Here is a 20,522-nt window from a genome sequence, read left to right on the forward strand (position 1 = left end):
ATCTTCGTGGACCAGGGATCGAACCCATGTCCCCTTCATTGGCAGGCGGATTCTTAACCACTGCGCCACCAGGGAAGTCCTAAATGTGTTTTTAATAAAATCTGCAGGATGATTTATAAAATAAAGAAGACTGAATATTATTGAGATAATTTTTTGAAATTGAAATGGATTTGCTTATTTTTTCCTCAAGGCTTGATCAAAATATGTCATTTTATTCTTTAACAGAACATGTATTTAATTCAAAATACTTATTTTTTTGCTATCGTGACTTACACAACTCAACACTTGATGCTGAATTTCCTGTGTAACAACCATATTGTAGAAAGAATACTGGCTCTCTTACAATGCCAACACTTCACAGCCGAGAGATTTAAAAGAAACTAAGCAATTAAAAATTTTAAGCATTCCAGAGTAAAAAGAGTTCAGAGATTTGGGGCATATTTTCATTCTATTGTGAGTAATTCTAAAGTATTCTTATATTTCCTTATACATTAAAAATCTTTCACTCTTAAAATTCAAACATTATTGAAAAGTAGGTTCAATGATACATGTGTAAAATGACTTTATACCTCTCTGTGGGATAATTGAGTGAAAGTTGTCGCACACATGCACCCACACCAATGCATGTGAACATACACAGTTTCTGACACGTTATGCCTTAATCTAAATAACAACCTAATGCTAACTACAAGGTTTATATGAGTTTGTGTAATTTTTTAAGATATCCCTACTGGAGTTTGGGGGCAATTATAACTTTGTGGAACTACAGGAAGGCATCTATATTCTGTCTTGAATGCTCTTGTAGACAGAATAGGTGAATCCGTTTTCTTGAACTACTGTTAAGAAAACCTGAATAAGAGCACTTAAAAATAGAGGGGTTTATTTTTATATCTTGAAGAAGTCTGGATGCAGGCAGTCCAGAGATGAAGCAGTAGCCCAGTGAAGTCATAAATATCTCAAGGCTATTCTGTATTTCTGGTTCGTCATTCTTAGTGTTGATTTTCATTCTCATGTCTGCAGTATATTTCCTCCTTCTCCTGACCTAGCATATTCCAGGCAGAAATAAAAGTTAGGTGGGAAAACACTAAAGAGCCCACCTACACAAGCCAGTTCCCCTTTAAAAGGCTTTCAAAGAGCAACCGCTCCCACCCCACCCCACCCTACCTTTGTCACTGTCATTTATGTCAATGTTCAGGCCTATGTCACATAGACACTTCTAACTATAAAAGAAGTCAGGTGCTCAGGTATTTTTACTGAAAACAAGAATTAAATCATCATTCTCACAGTAAAGAAAAGCAGCAGAGATCAGGATAGGCAACTACCAGTATCTGCCACAATAAGTATCTCTGAAAGAGAGCACTGTAGTTTAAGGTTTGCTTCCATGAAATTTTTTTTTTTTTGAGATATAATTGACATATAATATTATATTGGCTTCAGGTGTACAACATAATGATTAGGTATTTGTATTCATTGCAAAATGATCACCACAATAAGTCTAGTTAACAAACATCACCATACATTATTATATTTTTTTTTCTTGTGATGAGAACTTTTAAGATGTACTCTCTTAGCAACCTTCAAATATACAATACAGTATTATTAACTATAGTCACCATGCTATATATTACATCCCATGACTTATTTACTTTATAACTAGAAGTTTGTACTTTTTGACTGCCTTCACCCATTTTGCCCACCCCTAATCCTCTAAACTTAATGGCCCTCAATGTTGTTTAAATTTTCTGAGATTTGGTGTTAACATTAATAATTTCTGAGCCTATATTACAGAAATTAGGATATGCACTTTACATACTTTTTCTCATTTAATCCTTCCAAAAAACAACGTATGATTTAAGTATGCATATCTCTTTTTTAGTTAAGAGCACTGAAATGAAGAGGTCAAATAAGATCTCTAAGTTAATTAGTAGGGAGATAATCCAAAAGTTATACCTAAAATTGTCTGAGATGTAAGCTCACACTGAGTATCTAGAGAGAATTGGGAAGATTCTTCTCAAGTTCTTTGAAACACATGATACCTATGCTTGTTTTTAGCTTAGAAAAAAGTCCTAAGCAAAGGAAAAGCACATGTGGGAAGGCATGAACAGGAAGAGGCCACAGAGGCAACTGAGGAAGTCGACTGTGACTATAATGAGAAAACCCATGTCTTTAAAATTGTTAAAGCAGACATTTTTCTCTTATCCAGTTCGGTTGAACTTTGTAGACTCATACACTCATTAAAGTTAATTTTTTATAAATCTAATTTCCAGTTTTCATAATGAAGCCCTTTAGAAGCCAGTCAATTATACAAAATGATATTTGGATTTAAAGAAACGTAGAACAGTTTAAATATCCTCAGACATTAGTGTTTTATGTGTTTACACAAAAGTCTAGATAAATTTGACTTGATACCAGAATTCATCAGGCTTTACCTTTGTGAGTTGAAGACAGCTAAAATGTTAGAAAACTATGGACTTACTATCCAATTTGTTTTTATTAAAATATTGTAGGAAAACTCTTCAGGATATTGTTTTGTTCCTATTTCAATGAAGTTAAAATAAATGTGATAATACATTTCAAAAGAAATGAAAATTCTTTCAATGTCATTTTCTCAGTCTAACCCTTATGTCTTTTATTTGCAAGATATTCAAGCAGTAGGAGTAGAGCTATATTTTAGAAAGTAATAATAAGGTTTTTTATTTCCCTTTTCTAAGAAAAATTCCATCCGGTGGAAACAAATAGCAGAATGAATTAAAGAAAAGTTCCTGAAAGCACAAGGACTGAAATCAGACTGTCTACCCTATTATTTGGCTAGTTCCTGAATAGGCAGTAAGGTAAGAGAGTAAGGACTGTGCCTTTGGCTAACAGGCCAATAGAGAAATCAGGTACCTTTTCTTTCTCTTTGTTGTTTTCACATACACTAGCTTTTTTTTTTTTTTTTTTTTACTTTTTTAAGTTAATTTTTATTGGAGGATAGTTGATTTACAATGTTTTGTTAGTTTCTGCTGTACAGCAGAGTGGATCAATTGTACATATACATGCATCCACTCTTTTTTAGATTCTATTCCCATATAGGTTATTAAAGAGTACTGAATAGAGTTCCCTGTGCTATACAGTAGGTTCTTATTCGTTATCTATTTTATATATAGCAGTGTGTATATGTCAATCCCAATCTCCCAGTTTATCCCTCCTCCCTTTCCCCCTTGGTAACCATAAGTTTTTTTTCTACATCTATGACTCTATTTCTGTTTTGTAAATAGGTTCATTTGTACCATTTTAAAAATATTCCACATATGTATAAGCGATATCATATGATATTTGTCTTTTTCTGTCTGACTTACTTCACTCAGTATGACAATCTCTATGTCCATCCATGTCGCTGCAAATGGCATTATTTCATTCCTTTTTATGGCTGAGTAATATTCTATTTACCACATCTTTATATATTCCTCTGTTGATGGACATTTAGTTTGCTTCCATGTCCTGTCTATTGTAAACAGAGCCTCAGGGAACGTTGGGGTGCATGTATCCTTTCAAATTATGGTATTCTCCGAATATATGCCCAGGAGTGGGATTGCTGGATCATATGGTAGCTCTATTTTCAGTTTTTTAAGGAACCTCCACACTGTTCTCCATAGACCTTTTCTTTTTACTTTACAAAACTTGCAGAGAGCTGAAGTAATCAGTTACCTCTCCATTTTCACTTAGCTGCTGATTTCTCAACCTGTACATACACTTATTTTCAAGATCAGTATTCTGAGTTCAGATTTAATTGTATATCCTGACATTCCCCATCCTGTTACATTCTAGAATAGTGAAAAATGGCAAAATAGACTTTTGTATTAAATAAACTTTGACATGCACAGTAATTTTCTTAGTAGAGACTATAATTTCATTCCATACCTTTTCTATCAAGATGGTTAACAAAGTGCTTAGATTTTCTTCCAGATCTTTTAAAAATTAGATACACACAACACATCCTTTATGTTTTAACTAATCTGACTGCCATATAGCTTATCAATAAAAATAAAACTGGATATCTAACTTGTTTTTAAGTGTTTTAAACCAGCATATAATACAGAAACAAAAAGAGACCTTTACTCTCAATTGTACTGTCAGTCTTTTGAGAAAGGAGTAACTACTTAGTACCAAATAGTTCTAGCAGACCTAGATATTTAGCTCCAGAACCTGCTTACTTAAAGGAATGTAAAAATTGTATTTGGATTTCCCCTATCTAATTATTGAGACCATAAAATTTACCAGTAGAGGATAGCCTTTTAACCAAACAACTATATTGAGGCTTATAAAATCTTCTAAATATTTTCATTTATTGGTTCCCAATATAGTGTTTTCATATTTTAATAACTAATATAATCTTAATTAGATTAGGGTTTAATCTCCATTACCTGCAGATTTTATATATTCTAGTAATTCTGACTTTATTTTAATGTTATTTTCACGAAAGGCAGCATAAAGTCATGCTTGAATAGTCTTTGCTGTCCTCTGGAGTAACTCCTCCAATTTCAAATATGTTTTAGGCAAGTATAATAGGTAAAAATATCAATATATCTTTTGGATGACTCATATAGACAATAACAACAAAAAACATACCAGAAGAAATCTTAGAAAATAAATGCTGACATTTTAGGACTAATTTCATTAATCCACAACAGCTTTGAGATAACATCATGACTAAAAAACATGAGTCTTGCATAACTTTTTCACATTTAGTATAGGAGAAAAATTGTTCTGAATGATTTTTTGTCACCTATTTACCTTATGGTATTTAATTACTTAGCTTAATTTTTTCTTAGAATTTTAGGTAAATGCATAAAGTTTATATAAAGTGTACAAAAATTAAATGTACAATTTGATGAATTTATATAAATATATTCCCCTGTATCCTCACTGCTTACTTAAAGACATGGCACATCACCAGCCCCTGAAGCCTCCAAGTCAATCTGCAAAGGTAGCCACTCTATTAATTTTTATCGCAACGGATTCATTTTTTGTGCTTTTGAACTTCAAATAAATGCAGTCATACAGTGTATACTTTTTTTGTGTCTGTATTCTCCAGCTTAGCATAATGCCTATGAGATTCATACATTTTAGAGCTTGAGACAATGTGTGCTTTTTATTCCTACTACTATACCACTATATGAATATACCACAATTTATTTTTCCATTATACTCTTCATGGGCATTTAGGTTATTCCCAGTTTGATGCTACTGTGAATAAAAGTTCTATGTACATTCCTACCTATATCTTTTGGGGGACATAAATATTTGTTCCTCTAGGGTACATGCCTAGGAGTTGAATTGCTATTTCAAAAATGGCTGAATATCAGTAATTGCATACTTTCAACCTAATACTATCTGATTTGTACTTTTTAAATGCTATCTTTTGACTCCCTCCTGTTACCTATACAGCAATGAACTTATTCTGTTTCCACCTATTTCTCCTCTTTTTCTCCTGTATTTTAGGTCTTTTATCTCTACTTTATCTGAACACGTATACTGTATTCTTACCTCTTTACCTCCAACTTTCATGTTAGTCATAAGTCTACAACTGCATAGATATAAAATGCTCACCATCCATTCTTTTGCTGAAATTTCCTTAGTCATGTCTGTATTGGATGATGCTCATACTTTAGCAGATTTCTCAAAGAGAAATTATGTTCATATGAAATTTGCTCTTTTTCCTAGGGGTCTGTCTAAGGACTTTTTCTCTCTCTCTTTTTTTTTTCTTTCAAGTTTAATTCTGTTCTTAGTCTAAAAAAAATCACTAGGGTATGTCTTGCAATTAACTATTGAAGGTCAATTTTCTCAGGTCAATTTTATCAGTATGTAGATAGGAATCTTCTTTTAATTCCAGATATTGTTCTTGGATCATAGTTATAATTATTACTTCCCCTTTGTGTTTTTTTTTTTTCCCCCTTTGGGATCTGCAATTCCATATGTACTTGATTTTTGCTTCTCTTCAATTTGAACTACTTTCTCTCTTGCCCTCTTAAACTCTCCCACTTTCATTATCTTAGTTTTCTTACTGTATTTTTTCAATTATCTTCATTAATTTGGGGTTGAATTTATTCCTCCTTATAAATCTTATAATTTAGTCTTTATTGCTGATATAATTTTGCCTTTTTCTTTATTTATGACCCTAAAATCAGTCACTATTTTATATCTTCCTGGCTTTTGCCCATTTATGTTCTTATTTTTGAAGTTCTTTTTGGTGCCCCCCTTAATATTTCTGAATGCTTGCTTAAGTTTAAGTATATTAAGTTGAGCTTGAAGTTTTCTGTTAGAGTTTTCTTCTGCCTTTTTTTAAAAGAAGAATTTACAACTGTTGAAATATTTTGGTGCTCACCTTCTGTTCTCTTTTTAATAGTTATTTGCCCAGTTTTAGATTTCTTTTTGTTGTTTCTGTTGGGAGCAGCTGTTAGTGGTTAGAAGTAGCTCACAAAACTATGAGTTCAAGAGTACTCTCTTCAGTCAGTACAGTAAAGTGTAATTTTGTTTTTCAACATACAACTTTTGTCCTTTGGTGGTGTTGAGGGGAGCATTTGGTATGTCTTTCATCTTTATAATTTAGTTTTGTTCCTTCAGGACTCCTTAATCTTCCCACTTTCTTCTTTGTATTCACTTCTGCATGTCCACACATTATTGCCCCTTTTCTATTTATTGATACTTCCTACTCAACCAGAAGTAATTGATATTTATGACTTCCACCTCAGTTATTATATGTGTTCAAATGTTTTCTCTTATCTCCTGTTGAGATCTATCAGGTCTCAGACTTGTTTTCAGTAGTTTACTTTTGTTGTTGTCGTCGGTTATTTTTTTATGTAGCAAAAGGAATTTTTCTTTCGGGGATGAATTTCTCTATGCTTCATCACCCTTGAGTCCTATGCTCTCCTCTTCCCTTTTTTTGCATGCAGTTTCTTCAGATTTCATGTATTCTCAACTCGGAACTCTGGTATGAGCCATCTACTGGAATATCATGTTTATTTCTCTATTTATGCATAAATTGAGGTTTGTAGTAATCCTCATCTTCTGATATGTTGAACTATAAGTTATGTTTAATTTTATTTACTCTCCTTATTGATGTCATGGTTTTATGAAGAATATGCAGAGAAACTCAGTAGAAGAAAATCAAAATTATTTTAGAATGACCTAGAAGGCAAAGTCATAACATTTTTTATCAGAGCAGAACTCTCGTTCATTTTAGGAAGTTTAGAAAATATAAAACTCCATGAAAAGTGAAACCAACTATAGAGATGATTGTTGTGGATATTTTGGTGCTTATACAGTATTTTATGGAAAGATGCACAAATGTACATATATACATATTCAGATATATTATTCTTAACTTGGATCATGTCATATAATTTTTTTGTATTTTTTCTCTTAATGACCTATTTTTGCAATATTCCTGTGTTTTTGTAATTTTTTTAGAATGATTTTCATAGTATTATATCAAGTATATCGTAGACATATTACTTATCATAGATTGGTACACGTCAATATATTTGTGTACACTATCTAAAAGTAATCTTAATGTTATTATAAAACAGAATACCACGGTATGTAATGATTTATATTCAAGTTCAAAAGATAGTTTAATATTGCTTTTATTAGTTACCTATCTTGATCATTTCTAAGTTATAATTAATTAGGAATGATTTATTTTGCAAAAGATATTTTTAAATACTGTTTAAAAATCTAGGAAAAAATTCATAAAACCTCAACAATCAGCATTGGTGTAAAATTTCAAAATGGATAAACTCTGCTGAGTTGTTGGGTTCATTATACCATCTGTTCAATCTATTTTTCAAACAATCTGTTTTAATACCTTACTAAGTATGTCTCATATCTCACCCACAGTAAAGACATAGAAGATTGCTTAGTGTAAAAACGATTTTGTTACAACTTCATTAATTTAAACCCAGAATATGACAATTAGCTCAGACCTGGTAAAACTAGTCTCCTTATTAAGCAGACAGCCACTAGTGTTTACTGATTACTCTGTTTCCTTTCACTGCTTGAAGAAATACTTTCTAATTTTCATATCATGCCTGCTACGAATCTTGTATTTTCTGCATTAAGCAATAATATCCAAGTCACATTTCTGCTCTCCACATTTCATCAAAGAGGTTGTTTTGAGAAGAGCTCTGACTCTGGTACACTAGAAAATAGGATATAAGATTAAAGTTTTCCTTTTTCCACTTGAATCTGTGTCTAAGAGAGATCTCTGGTGGGGTATATCTTGAATGACTAGGGTAGGATCTCTCTCAATTTTTAATACAGATGTCTCTGATATTAGTAATTTGTCTCTTCTCTCTTTTTTCTTGGTTAGCCTGGCAAAAGTTTGGATTTCCTCACATGTTATAGTTTGCTAGCTTCTGTCATAGACCCTTGAGGAACAAAAGTTTAGAAACATGTTTTGGTGAAAACATTTTGAAATTATAAAATTTATTTTTTTATTAATTTTATTGGAGTATAGTTGCTTTACAATGTTGTGTTAGTTTCTGCTGTACAGCAAAGTGAATCAGCTATACATATACATATATCCCCTCTTTTTTGGATTTCCTTCCCATTTAGGTCGCCACAGGTTATTGATTAGAGTTCCCTGTGCTATACAGTATGTCCTTATTGATTATCTGTTTTATACATAGTAGTGTGTCTATGTCAATCCCAATCTCCCAGTTCATTGCCTCCCTTTCCCCCCTTGGTATCCATATGTTTGTTCTCTACATCTGTGTCTCTATGAAATTACACAATTTAAATGAGGTTAAACATTAGAGTTTATTTATTTTTCTGCCCCTTACTCTCCCCCCACCATATTTCTTTTCCATTCCCCACCATATTTCTTTTCCATTCTTTCATTTCCTATTTCTTTGTAGTTTTATTTATGCTTCCTCACCAAAGACACATTCACTCCATTTGCTAAGATATGACTGACACTGCTTGTGCTTAAGCTCCTGTAGACCCTCCATTCCATGGGGACTAATAATTAGTTACCTTTCCAGAGTCTAGTTTCCTCGCCACCTGTCAGATTTCTTTTCTTATGAAAGAATAAAATGCGTTCTGCTATTTTAATATCAACTCAAATATCCTTGGAAGCAGCAACTTCAATAGCTTAAATACTTCTAATAGCCTAAGCCAGGGTTACCTTTTATGAGTTCAGCAAAAGAGAAACATGTACTTGTTGTGGAGTCTTATATTTTTACACCGATAGTGGGAGTGGATAGGGGATTATGGTTTCTTGCCTGTATAAGCGATTTAACAAAAAATTAAGGTGCCCATCAGTATTCATGAGTCCTCTTAGGCCAGGGTAGTGTGGGCATTACACAGATAGTGGACCTTTCATTTTAAACACTCTCTTTGGCATTTTGTAAATATATAGGTTTTATTAGGATTTCTCCTTCCCTACTCCTTCCGAGATTGGTATCTCTGTTAAGAGAAAAGCTTACCTGCCTCCACTGCTAAGAGAAGGTGTCTTTAGATCCATGGGTCTGTCCTCTTCCTGTCCTGTGGGTCTTTGGTAGTTTCCATGGCAATACATCATATTAAATACTAGGTTCCCTGCCAACTTTCGCTGGCCAACTCTTGCTAGCACTGCAGTCTTTCTGTGACAAGTCACAGCCTCCGTTGTACTTATGGCTCAGGTCATCCCATCCCACAGCCTCCATTTAGGGTCACCTCACACTCTTACTGCAGTGAAGGACCTTCACAAGAGCAGGTCCATGGACTCTTTCTGGGTCTCCCCCAGGGAGCACACAGGAAATGCTCTATTACCTAAATTGTAGGAGCTTCGGGAAATTGTGGGCATAATGCCTGGTGGCATGTTTGTCTGTTGGGCCTGTTCCAGATTAACATATAGACACTCTAAAAGGCAGTCTCCTCACAGAATCCCAAATAGGGATAGGGAAAACATTTATTGTTTTGTTTTGTTTGAGCCACAAATTGGGTGGTTTAAACAACAGAAATGCACTTTTTTTTTCTTTTTAAGGCTCATAAAGAGCTTTTCTTTTTCTTTTTTTAATACTTATTTATTGGGCTTTGTTGTGGCAGCGGGATCTTCCTTGAGGCACGTGGGATTTTCCATTGCAGTGCTCTTTGCAGCGCGCGGGCTCTTTGTTGCCGTGCGCATCCTTCTCTCTAGTTGTGACGTACAGGTTTTCTCTTCTCTAGTTGCGGCATGCAGTCTCCAGAGCACATGAGCTCTGTAGTTTGCGGCACACGGGCTCTCTCGTTGAGGTGTGCGAGCTCAGTAGTTGTGGTGCGGGCTTTGTTGCCCCACAGCATGTGGGATCTTAGTTCCCCAACCAGGGATTGAACCCCCGTCCCCTGTATTGGAGGGAGGATTCTTTATCGCTGGACCACCACGGAAGTCCCCAGAAATGCACTTTCTCACAGTTATGGTGGCTGAAAGTCTACCAAGTGTCAGCAAGTTTGGTTTCTCCTGAGACCTCTCTTCTTGGCTTGTAGATGATCGCTCTCTTGCTGCCTCTGGATGGTTGTAGATGGTTGTCCCTCTGTGTAAGTGTACCCTTTGTCTCTTTGTGTGTCCAAATGTCCTCTTCTTATAAGGTCACCAGTGAGACTGGATCAAGGCCCACACTAATGATCTCATTTTAACTTAATTACCTCTTTAAAGACCCCATCTTCAAGTGCAATCACATTCTGAAGTTCTGGTTAGGACTTCAATACGTGAATTTTGAGGGAACACAGTTCAGCTCATGATATCAGTCTAATATCCATCTATCTATCCATTATCTATTATCTATCTATTTATCTTTATCTGCTCATTTCTCTTCTCCCTATCTCAATGGCAACATTTTGAAAAAGGACCCTATGTTTTCCTTTCACCTCCCTCCATTCTTTTTCCTCTCTTCCTGTAAGAAACACTAGATTTTTTAAAAGTTGCCTTTTTCCCCTCTTGATTTCCTGTGCCATGCTTTCCTCTTTTCAGTCACCTGGGAACATGGAGGTAGGGGATTTAAAATATACACTGAATATTATTGTATTTACATATTTCTTCTTCTTGATGGTAGAACATCAGATATAGATATAGTAAACAATCCTTATATTTATAAAATATTCTGATAAATAGAAACTTTCTGAAATAATATATGAATAGTGGAAAACAAATATATTACCAATTTACAAAACATGGTGACTGCAGATATAAGTTGTAAGCAAAAAATGGTATTTTTAAACTTCCTATGCTTTTAACATTTTTATTTATTTATTTATTTAAATTAATTTTGTTGGAGTATAGTTGCTTTACAATGTTGCGTTAGTTTCTACTGTACAGCAAAGTAAATCAGCTATACGTATACATATATCCCCTCCTATTTTGGATTTCATTATGCTTTTAACATTTTTAACTCCCCACAAATTATTTATTTTGTAGTATGAAAAATCAGTATAGATTATATCAAATAATTCTTCAAATCTCAAGAGGAATTGCACTTTTTCCCCTTGAGTAAAGTTCTTCTTAGTCTCCTAGTTGTGGTTTCCTGTAGCAGTCTGTATTTTTTCCCACATCTCAATGGTATCTTTAAACATAGTTTAAAGTTTCTCATATACTGTGAATTTCATTAATTGAGTTTGTCTCATACACTGAATTGCCTTCTGTGAGAATATGTACAAGGAGGATTAAAAATAACAAAGAGAATCTTAAGTACATAGAGCTATCAGATCTAAGTCTACCTCAGGATTTTTCATCTTTATTGTTAAGGTATTGTGCAAATGCCTCAAACTGAGTTTAGCTTATAAAGAAAAATATCCTCAACCTGTTAAAAATAAAATTAATTCAGCTCAAATGATAGCAGATTCATTTAAATAAGTGTAATTTTGACTATAATCTTAAAGAAAATAGAGTTTCAATAAGGATAAATTTTTGACTCCAGATTTATATTAACACAAACCAAAAAGACTACCCAATAAGACAGATTGAAGACACATGTTAGTTTTATACTGCAGTGACAATTATAGAACAGTTTTAATATCATATTACCAAATATTCATGACACCTTAAATGTACCTAAATAACAAAAAATACAAAATCATAAAAATTACTTATTATTTATCTATTTCTAAAGTATAGAGTTGTTATAACTGGGCAATGGGAATCTAATGAGTTAATAACTGTTTGACAAAAGATCACAAAGTTTTCAGCATCTTACAAATGATCAACAAAGAATAATTTGTATTATGGTATTCCATATGAAACTCTTGTTGAGATAGAAAGATAGATAATTAATAGGTAGGTAAGTAGGCAGTAGAAAGGCAGGTAGGTAAACAGACAGATGGTTAAATAGATAAATGTGGAAGAAGAACGTGAAACAATATATTCTTTTAAAATGTTTTAGGAATTTAGTATTTAAACGTGTGAAAGGGATAGGAAGAAACAACCAGGTGCTGGTGATGTTTTTTTTCTCATATTTAGACATTAGAACTGTTATCATTGAAAAGTTGAAGTATTAAAATGAATATGGGGGCTTCCCTGGTGGCGCAGTGGTTGAGAATCTGCCTGCCAATGTAGGGGACACGGGTTCGAGCCCTGGTCTGGGAGGATCCCACATGCCGCGGAGCAGCTGGGCCCGTGAGCCACAACTACTGAGCCTGCGCGTCTGGAGCCTGTGCTCCGCAACAAGAGAGGCCGCGATAGTGAGAGGCCCGCGCACCGCGATGAGGAGTGGCCCCCGCTCGCCACGACTAGAGAAAGCCCTCACGCAGAAACGAAGACCCAGCACAGCCAAAGATAAATAAATAAATAAATGTAAAATGAGTATGTAAGGACTATAATTGTTCATAATAGCAATTACAGAGACCTTATTTCTCAAGTCTTTAGTTCTGCTGAGGATGCTTTTTCTCAAGTAATTTTTTTACAGTAATGTGACGGATAGATATCCATTTATAAATGACCATTTTCCCATGAATGTGTCATTCCTTTTTTCATTGAACAACCAATAGTTTCCCAATGAAACAGAACTTCCTTATTAGTGAAATGGATAGGTTTGATATTTTCTCATGCAATATCTAACATCCATTTAAAAAAAGGCTAGGAAGGAATGTTCACCTTTCCTTTGGAGTGATAACATAGATTGTCACTGGCAAGCATATGCTCTCAGGGCTTCCTGAAATATTGATTGGAGTAATGGATTCTGTTGATGTGTCATTTTCCCAGAAGATACATTAGAGAGTTGAAGAATGAAACTGACGAATCTCTACATGTTCTGGAGGCTACTGATAGGACTTATGACAAAAAGGAAGACAAACTTCAGAGGGGTCTAGAGGGCTTCCAAATAATTTTGTTAAAACAACGACTTTGGCAATCAAATGGCGTCTTCAGAAACCTGGGAAGTCTTTTGGTTACTGCCTCTTTCACTTTCAAGCTAAATCTAACAATTCACTCTTGCTTATCTCTTTCTTCCCATCTTTATATTATATGGTTCTACATGCCCAGCTTGAGGGTTATTTCTCCTCTTCACCTATTAAACAAACCTACTTTTCCTTCTCTCTTAAATATGTGATTAAAAATTTGGTGGTGTTGTTTTATTAAGACTTTATTTTTTAGATAAAGTAAAATTTGTGTACTAGGTTCACAAATTGAGGGGAAGGTACAGCGATTTCCCATATACCCCTGGCCTCCACACATGCACAGCCTCCCCCAGTTATCAACATCGCCCGTCAGAGAGGTACATTTGTTAAAATCGGTGAACCTACATCGATACATCACAATTACCCAAAGTCCATAATTTATATTATGGTTCACTCTTGGTGCTGTAAATTCTATAGGTCTGGAGAAATGTATAATGACATGCATTCATCATTATGGTATGATACAGAGTGTTTTCACTGTCCTGAAATTCTCTCTGCTCCATCAATTCATTCCTCCCTCCCACACACCCACCAGCAACGCCTGATCTTTTTACTGTCCACATTGTTTTGCCTTTTCCGGAATATTATAGAGTTGGAATTATACAGTCCATAGCCTTTTAAGATTGGCTTCTTTCCCTTAGTGTAATATGCGTTTAAGGTTCCTCCATGTCTTTTCATGGCTTGATAGTGCATTTCTTTTTAGCGCTGAAGAGTATTTCATTGTCTGGATGTACCACAGTTTGTTTATTTATTCACCTAATGAAGGACATCTTCGTTACTTCCATGTCTTTTCATGGCTTGATAGTGCATTTCTTTTTAGCGCTGAATAGTATTCCATTGTCTGGATGTACCACAGTTTACTTACTTACTCGCCTAATGAAGGACATCTTCGTTACTTCAAACTTTTGACAATTATGAATAAAGCTACTATAAACATCCATGTGCAGGTTTTTTTGTTTGGACATAATACGTTTTCAAGTCTTTTGGGTAAAATACCAAGAAACATGATTGTTGAATCATACAGTAAGAGTATATTTACTTTTGTAAGAAACCACCAAACTGTCTTTACAAGTGGCTGCACCGCTTTGCGTTGCCATCAGCAGTGATCAGAGTTCATGCTGTTCCACATCATCACCAGCATTTGGGATTGTCAGTGTTTTGCATTTTGATTATTCTAATAGGTTTGTAGGGCTATCTCGTTTTAAGTTTCATTTCCCTGATGACATGATGTGGAGCATCTTTTGTATGCTTATTTGCCATCTGTGTATCTTTTTTTGGTGAGGTATGTGAAGGTCTTTGGCCCATTTGTTAAATCAGGTTGTTTGTTTCTTGCTGTTGAGGTTTAAGAGTTCTTTGTATATTTTGGATAATAGTCCTTTATCAGATGTGGTTTTTGCAAATATTTTCTCCCAGTCTGTGTCTTCTCGTTCTCTTGATATTGTCTTTCATAGAACAGAAGTTTGTAAATTTAATTAAATCCAATTTGTAAGTTATTTCTTTCATGGATCATGCCTTTTGTGTTGTATCTAAAAAGTCTTTGCCATACCCAAGGTAGTTTAGGTTTTCTCCTATGTTATCTTCTAGGAGTTTTATAGTTTTGTGTTTCACACCTACATCTCTAATCCATTTTGAGTTAATTTTTGTGAAGGATGCAAGCTCTGTGTCTAAACTCTTTTTTTTTTTGCTTGTGGATGTCCAGTTGCTCCAGCACCATTTCTTGAAGAGACTGTCTTTGCTCCATAGTATTGCTTTTACTCCTTTGTCAAAAATCAGTTGACTATATTTATATGTCTCCTTCTAGGCTCTCTATTCTGTTCCACTGATCAATTTTCTATTCTTTCACTGATTCCATGCTTTCTTGATTACTGTAGTTGTATAGTAAGTCTTGAAGTCAGGCAGGGTCAGTCTTCCAACTTTGCTCTTCTTCAGTATTTTCTTGGCTATTTTAGTTCTTTTGACTCTCCATATAAACCATAGAATCAGTTTGTCCATATCCAAAAAATAACTTGCTAGTATTTTGACTAAGATTGCATTAAATTTGTAGACCAAGATAGGGAAAACTGACATCTTAACAATATTGACAATTTTGTTTTCCTACACACGACCATGAACTATCTCTCCATTTATTTAGTTTTTCTTTCATTTTGTTCATCAGTGTTTTATAGTTTTCCTTGTATAGAGCTTGTACACATTTTGTTAGATTTATACCTATTTCACTTTTTTAGTACTAGTGTAAATGGTATAGTGTTTTTAATTTCAAATTCTACTTCTTCATTGCTGATATATAATTGTATAAAAGTAATTGATTTGTATATATTAATTTTGTATTCTCCAACCTTGCTATAATCACTTATTAGTTTTGTCAGTTCTTTCAGATTTTTGACACAGATAATCATGTCATCTACAAACAGAGATAATTATATCTCTTCCTTCCCAATCCATATACCTTTTACCTCCTTTTCTTGTTTTACTGCACTAGCTAGAACTTCTAGTACAGTACTGAAAAAGAGTCATGAGAGGAGACATCCTTGCCTTGTTCTGACCTTAATGGGAAAACTTCAAGTTTCTCACCATTCAGTTTGATGTTAGCTGTAGAATTTTTATAGATATTCTTTATCAAGTTAAGAATGTTTGGCTCTATTCCTGGTTTACTGAGAGTTTTTATCGTAAGTGGTGGCTGGATTTTATCAAATACTTTTTCTGCATCTATAGATGTGATCATGTGATTTTGCTTTTTTAGCCTATTGATGGATTACATTAACTCATTTTTGAATGCTCAACCTGCCTTGCTTAACAGGAATAAATCCCACTTGGTTGTAGTGTATAATTCTTTTTGTACATTGTTGCATTCAACTTGCTAATATTTTGTTGAGGATTTTTGCATCTATGCTCATGAGAGATTTTGGCCTCTAGTTTTCTTTTCTTGTAATGTCTTTGCTTGGTTTTAGTATTAGGGTGAAGCTGGCCACATAGAATGAGTTAAGAAGCATTTCCTCTGCTTCCATCCTCTGATAAACCTTGTATATAACTAGTACAATTTATTCCTTAGAGATTTGGTATAATTCACCAGTGAACCCACCTGGGCCTGATGCTTCCTGTTCTGGAAGGTTATTAATTGTCGATTCAATTTATTTAATAAGTATAGGGCTATTAAGATTATCTATTTCTCTTTTGTGTGATTTTTGGCAAATTATGTATTTAAAGGATCTGACCCATTTAATCTAGGTTATCAAATTTGTGGGCATGGAATTGTTTATAGTATTCCTTCATTATCCTTTTAATGTCCATAGAGTCTGTAGTGATGCTACTTCTTTCATTTCTGATATTAGTAATTTGTGACTTGTCTTTTTTTTTCAACTAGGCTAAAGATTTATCAATTTATTTTATCTTTTCAAAGAAACAGCTTTTGGTTTTGTTGATCTAATCTATTTAGTTCTTGTTTTAAATTCCATTGATTTCTGCTCTAATTCTTACTATTTCTTTTCTTCTGCCTACTTTGGATTTTGTTTTCTATTCTCTTTTAAGGTTCTTCCTATGGAAACTTAGATTAATGATTTTAAATCTTTCTTCTTTTATAGTATATGCATTTGATGCTATAAAATCCCTCTAAGTACTGCTTTTGCTGCATCCCACAATTTTTCATAAGTTGTTTTTTAATTTTAATTTAGGAAAAAATGATTTAAAATTTGTCTCCAGATTTCTTCTTTGACTCATGTGTTATTAAGAAGTGTGTTGTTTAATCTCCACATATTTTGGAATTTTCCATTTATCTTTCTATCATTGACTTCCAGTTAAATTTCATTGTTATCTGAGAATAGACATTATATGATTTCTCTTCTTTTAAAATTTTAAGGTGTGTTTAGACCAGGAATATGGTCCCTATTGGGGAATGTTCCATGTGAGTTTGAAAAGAATGTGTATGCTGCTGTTGTTGGAAGATTTAGTCTATAAATGTCAATTATATTCAGTTGATTGATGGTGATGTTTTGTTCAACTATGTCCTTACTGCTATTCTGCCTGCTCAATCTGTCCATTTCTGATAGAGGGATTTGAAGTCTTCAACCATGATAGTGGATTCATCTATTTCTCCTTGTAGTTCTATCAGTTTTTGCCTCTCATAGTTTGATGCTCTGTTGTTAGACATATACATGTTAAGGATTGTAATGCCTTCTTGGAAAATTAACCCCTTTATCATTACATAATGCCCTTCTTTATCCTTAATAATTTTCTTTCTTTGAAATCTACTCCATCTGAAATTAATGTAGCTACTTCTGCTTTCTTTGATTAGTATTACTATGATATATTTTTCTCCAGCCATTTACTTCAAATCTATATGTGTCTTTATATTTAAAATGAGTTTCTTGTAGACATCAGATAATTAGGTCTTATTTTGTGGTTCACTCTGACAATCTTTTTTCTTTTAATTGGTGCATTTGGACCATTGATGTTCACAGTGATCATTGATATATTTGGACTCACATCTACCATCTTTATTACTGCTTTCTATTTAATGCTCTCCTTCTTTGTTCCTATTTTTGCCTTTCACTTTTTGTATGCCTTTGGTGGTTTCAAATGAGCATTTTATATGATTCCATTTTTCCTCCTTTCTTTGCATATAGGTTATACTTCTACTTTTTACCATTTTTATGGTTGCCATAAATGTGGCAATAGGCATTTACATATATAATTTAAGTCCCTTTTTGAATGACAGTATACCACTTCATGGGTAGTGTGAGTACCTAATAATAACACAGTAATCATAATTATTTCTTTTTATTCTTTGTATCATTGCTGTCATTCTTTTCACTTATATATAAGCATACATAAGCATATATATATTTGAAATATATATATAAGCATACATAATCAAATACATTGTTGGTATTATTTTTTGAACAAATATCTCTTAGGTCAACTAAGAATTAAAAAAAAGTTTTTATTATATTTTCACTTATTCCTTTTATGCTCTTCCTTTCTTTATGTAGATCTGAATTTCTGATCTTTATTATTTTCCTTGTCTTTAAAGAACTTTTTTCCCCCAATACTTCTCCAGTTTAAGAGAACTGGAGTTTGTTAACTCCAGTTAACAAATATGGTATTTATATATCTTAATATTTACTGTAAGTTTTAAGTGATGTTTAAATTCTGAATTATCCTTCCATAAAGATAGAGACACATTGGTTTGTATTTTATAGGGAAACATTTATCTTTAGGTCACAAACATGAATGAGTATTTTTTGCCAATATTACAAAGATGATTCCAAACCCTAGCTAATCTCTTTCTCAAATTGCAACCCCTTGTTTAATCTTTAATGAAAACAGAGGCCAAAAACAATTGCTTAAACATATCACTGTGTGAGATTATGGTGACTAAGAAATCCCTGAAAGAGCAGTAAACCATGATTATTGGAAAGCTCGGAACACTAGCAAGGTTTAATTGCAAAGGTTTAACAGAAGGCCACAAATTGTGTTTTCCTAAGAGAAGTAGTAACTATATATGTCATTCAGTAATGTACTGAAATGGCCTTGTCTAGTGTGAGTGTTGCACAGAAACTCCAAGTCACCTTTTCCTGGTCTATTATCTATCATAGCATGGCCCTTCACTCCACCTGCATAGACAGCCACTAAGCCATACTGGCCTGCTTCCTTCCATAACTTTTTGGCAGCCAGTGGCTCCATACAGGTGTCCCAAGGACAGTGACTCACCCCAGTTGTTAAACGTCTTCAAAGGAGGCAACCCAACTTTTTTTTAATCCATGTAGTTTTGTACAAACTAATCAGAATCTATGGCTTTACCATTAGCTAAAATCTGACCTGAGAAAGCGTCATGAAATTCCAAAGCATCAATACCATTCATTGTTAATCCTGCCTTTTCTAGCACTTTTAGAGTAGCATATGTTGGTTCGAGTAAAAGTTGATCTTTCGAATCCTGAGGCAAATGCACAGAATCCCTCAAATATGCCTTCGGGTTATAACCCAAGGCCAGAGCCTTTTCCTCAGCATTGCAGATGCGCCATCAGTCAGGAAAGAAGAATTTGCAGCTGTCACTGTGCCATAGGGCTTGATGAATGCAGGTTTTATTTTGGCCATCTGCTTCAAGAAGGACAAATGCCACTATCTTTGGTAACTGTATCTTTTCCTGGTGCTTTGAGGATATACAACATCAGAAGGGAGTCCTTCATCCTGTGCCTTCTTGGCCAGACTGTGCAAGTGCAGTGCGTACTCACCCTGTTCCAGTCGAGAAACAGCAAGGCAGAGGCAAGTCAGTCTTCAGAGTGACACATGGTCGTGCTCAGATGATAGGAAATTCAATCTGAATTTAGAGATTAAAGATAGTCACTGACCTAGAGTCTTGGCCTTATTGAGATCCAGCATGCGTTTCCTCAAATTACAAATAAGGACATAGGACATTAACTCTACACCACCTGCCATGACCACATCATACTGGCCAGAAGTAATCAAACCACCACCTGTGGTCCTGGTTTGGTTAGCAAAAATGCAAGCCATGGTGACAGCGTATGCAGGAGATGTGTCAGAGAGGTCATCTCCAAGGGCAGCCTCTGTAGCCACATTGCTTGTTTTCACTTCCTGTATAACTATGCCAAAGATGATATAATCAGCAACTTCCTTTGGGACACTGGTCTGATGCAACAAATCTGAAAGTACTCCTCTAGCCAAATCACATGTCATCAAGTCTTTATATGAGGTGCCTGGCAGCAGAAATGGAGTGTGAACGTCATCTGCCACCACCACATTCCTTTTATAGGGTTTAGCCAAGGTCTTCTTTGATTTGGTCTGGGCAGCTGGGGCAGCTGGTAGCTAGTAGGAACAGCTCAGAGGACTCAAGAAAATCTGAGGGCCCATTTTTCTGAACTTGGAAGATATTTTTCAGGTGTAAGTCAAGATGGAAGTCATCCTGAAATGGTCCCACCTTAGTTCTCATATGCTTGGGCTCCTGTTGTGGGTGGGGCTTGGCCCTAAGTTTCAGAGGTCAGAGGGACTTAGAAGTGGATCCAGCCTAGAAAGAACCGTTGTGCAGGCCATCAGGCTCCAGAGGCCTAGCTGTCTGCCAGTCACCTGACTAGACAACAAGGCATATAACCCCTCCTTGATGGGCCTTCTTCCTTTCAATGGAG

At 34.5% G+C, this 20,522-nt stretch overlaps 1 pseudogene; it reads right to left on the reverse strand.

Annotated features, from left to right (window-relative positions):
- Window positions 1-18,861: 18,861 nt before the first annotated feature.
- Window positions 18,862-20,301, reverse strand: LOC133091732 (trifunctional enzyme subunit beta, mitochondrial-like; annotated as a pseudogene).
- Between the last annotated feature and the right edge of the window lie 221 nt (window positions 20,302-20,522).

This window comes from Eubalaena glacialis, chromosome 5, assembly GCF_028564815.1.
Source record: "Eubalaena glacialis isolate mEubGla1 chromosome 5, mEubGla1.1.hap2.+ XY, whole genome shotgun sequence".
NCBI lineage: Eukaryota > Metazoa > Chordata > Mammalia > Artiodactyla > Balaenidae > Eubalaena > Eubalaena glacialis.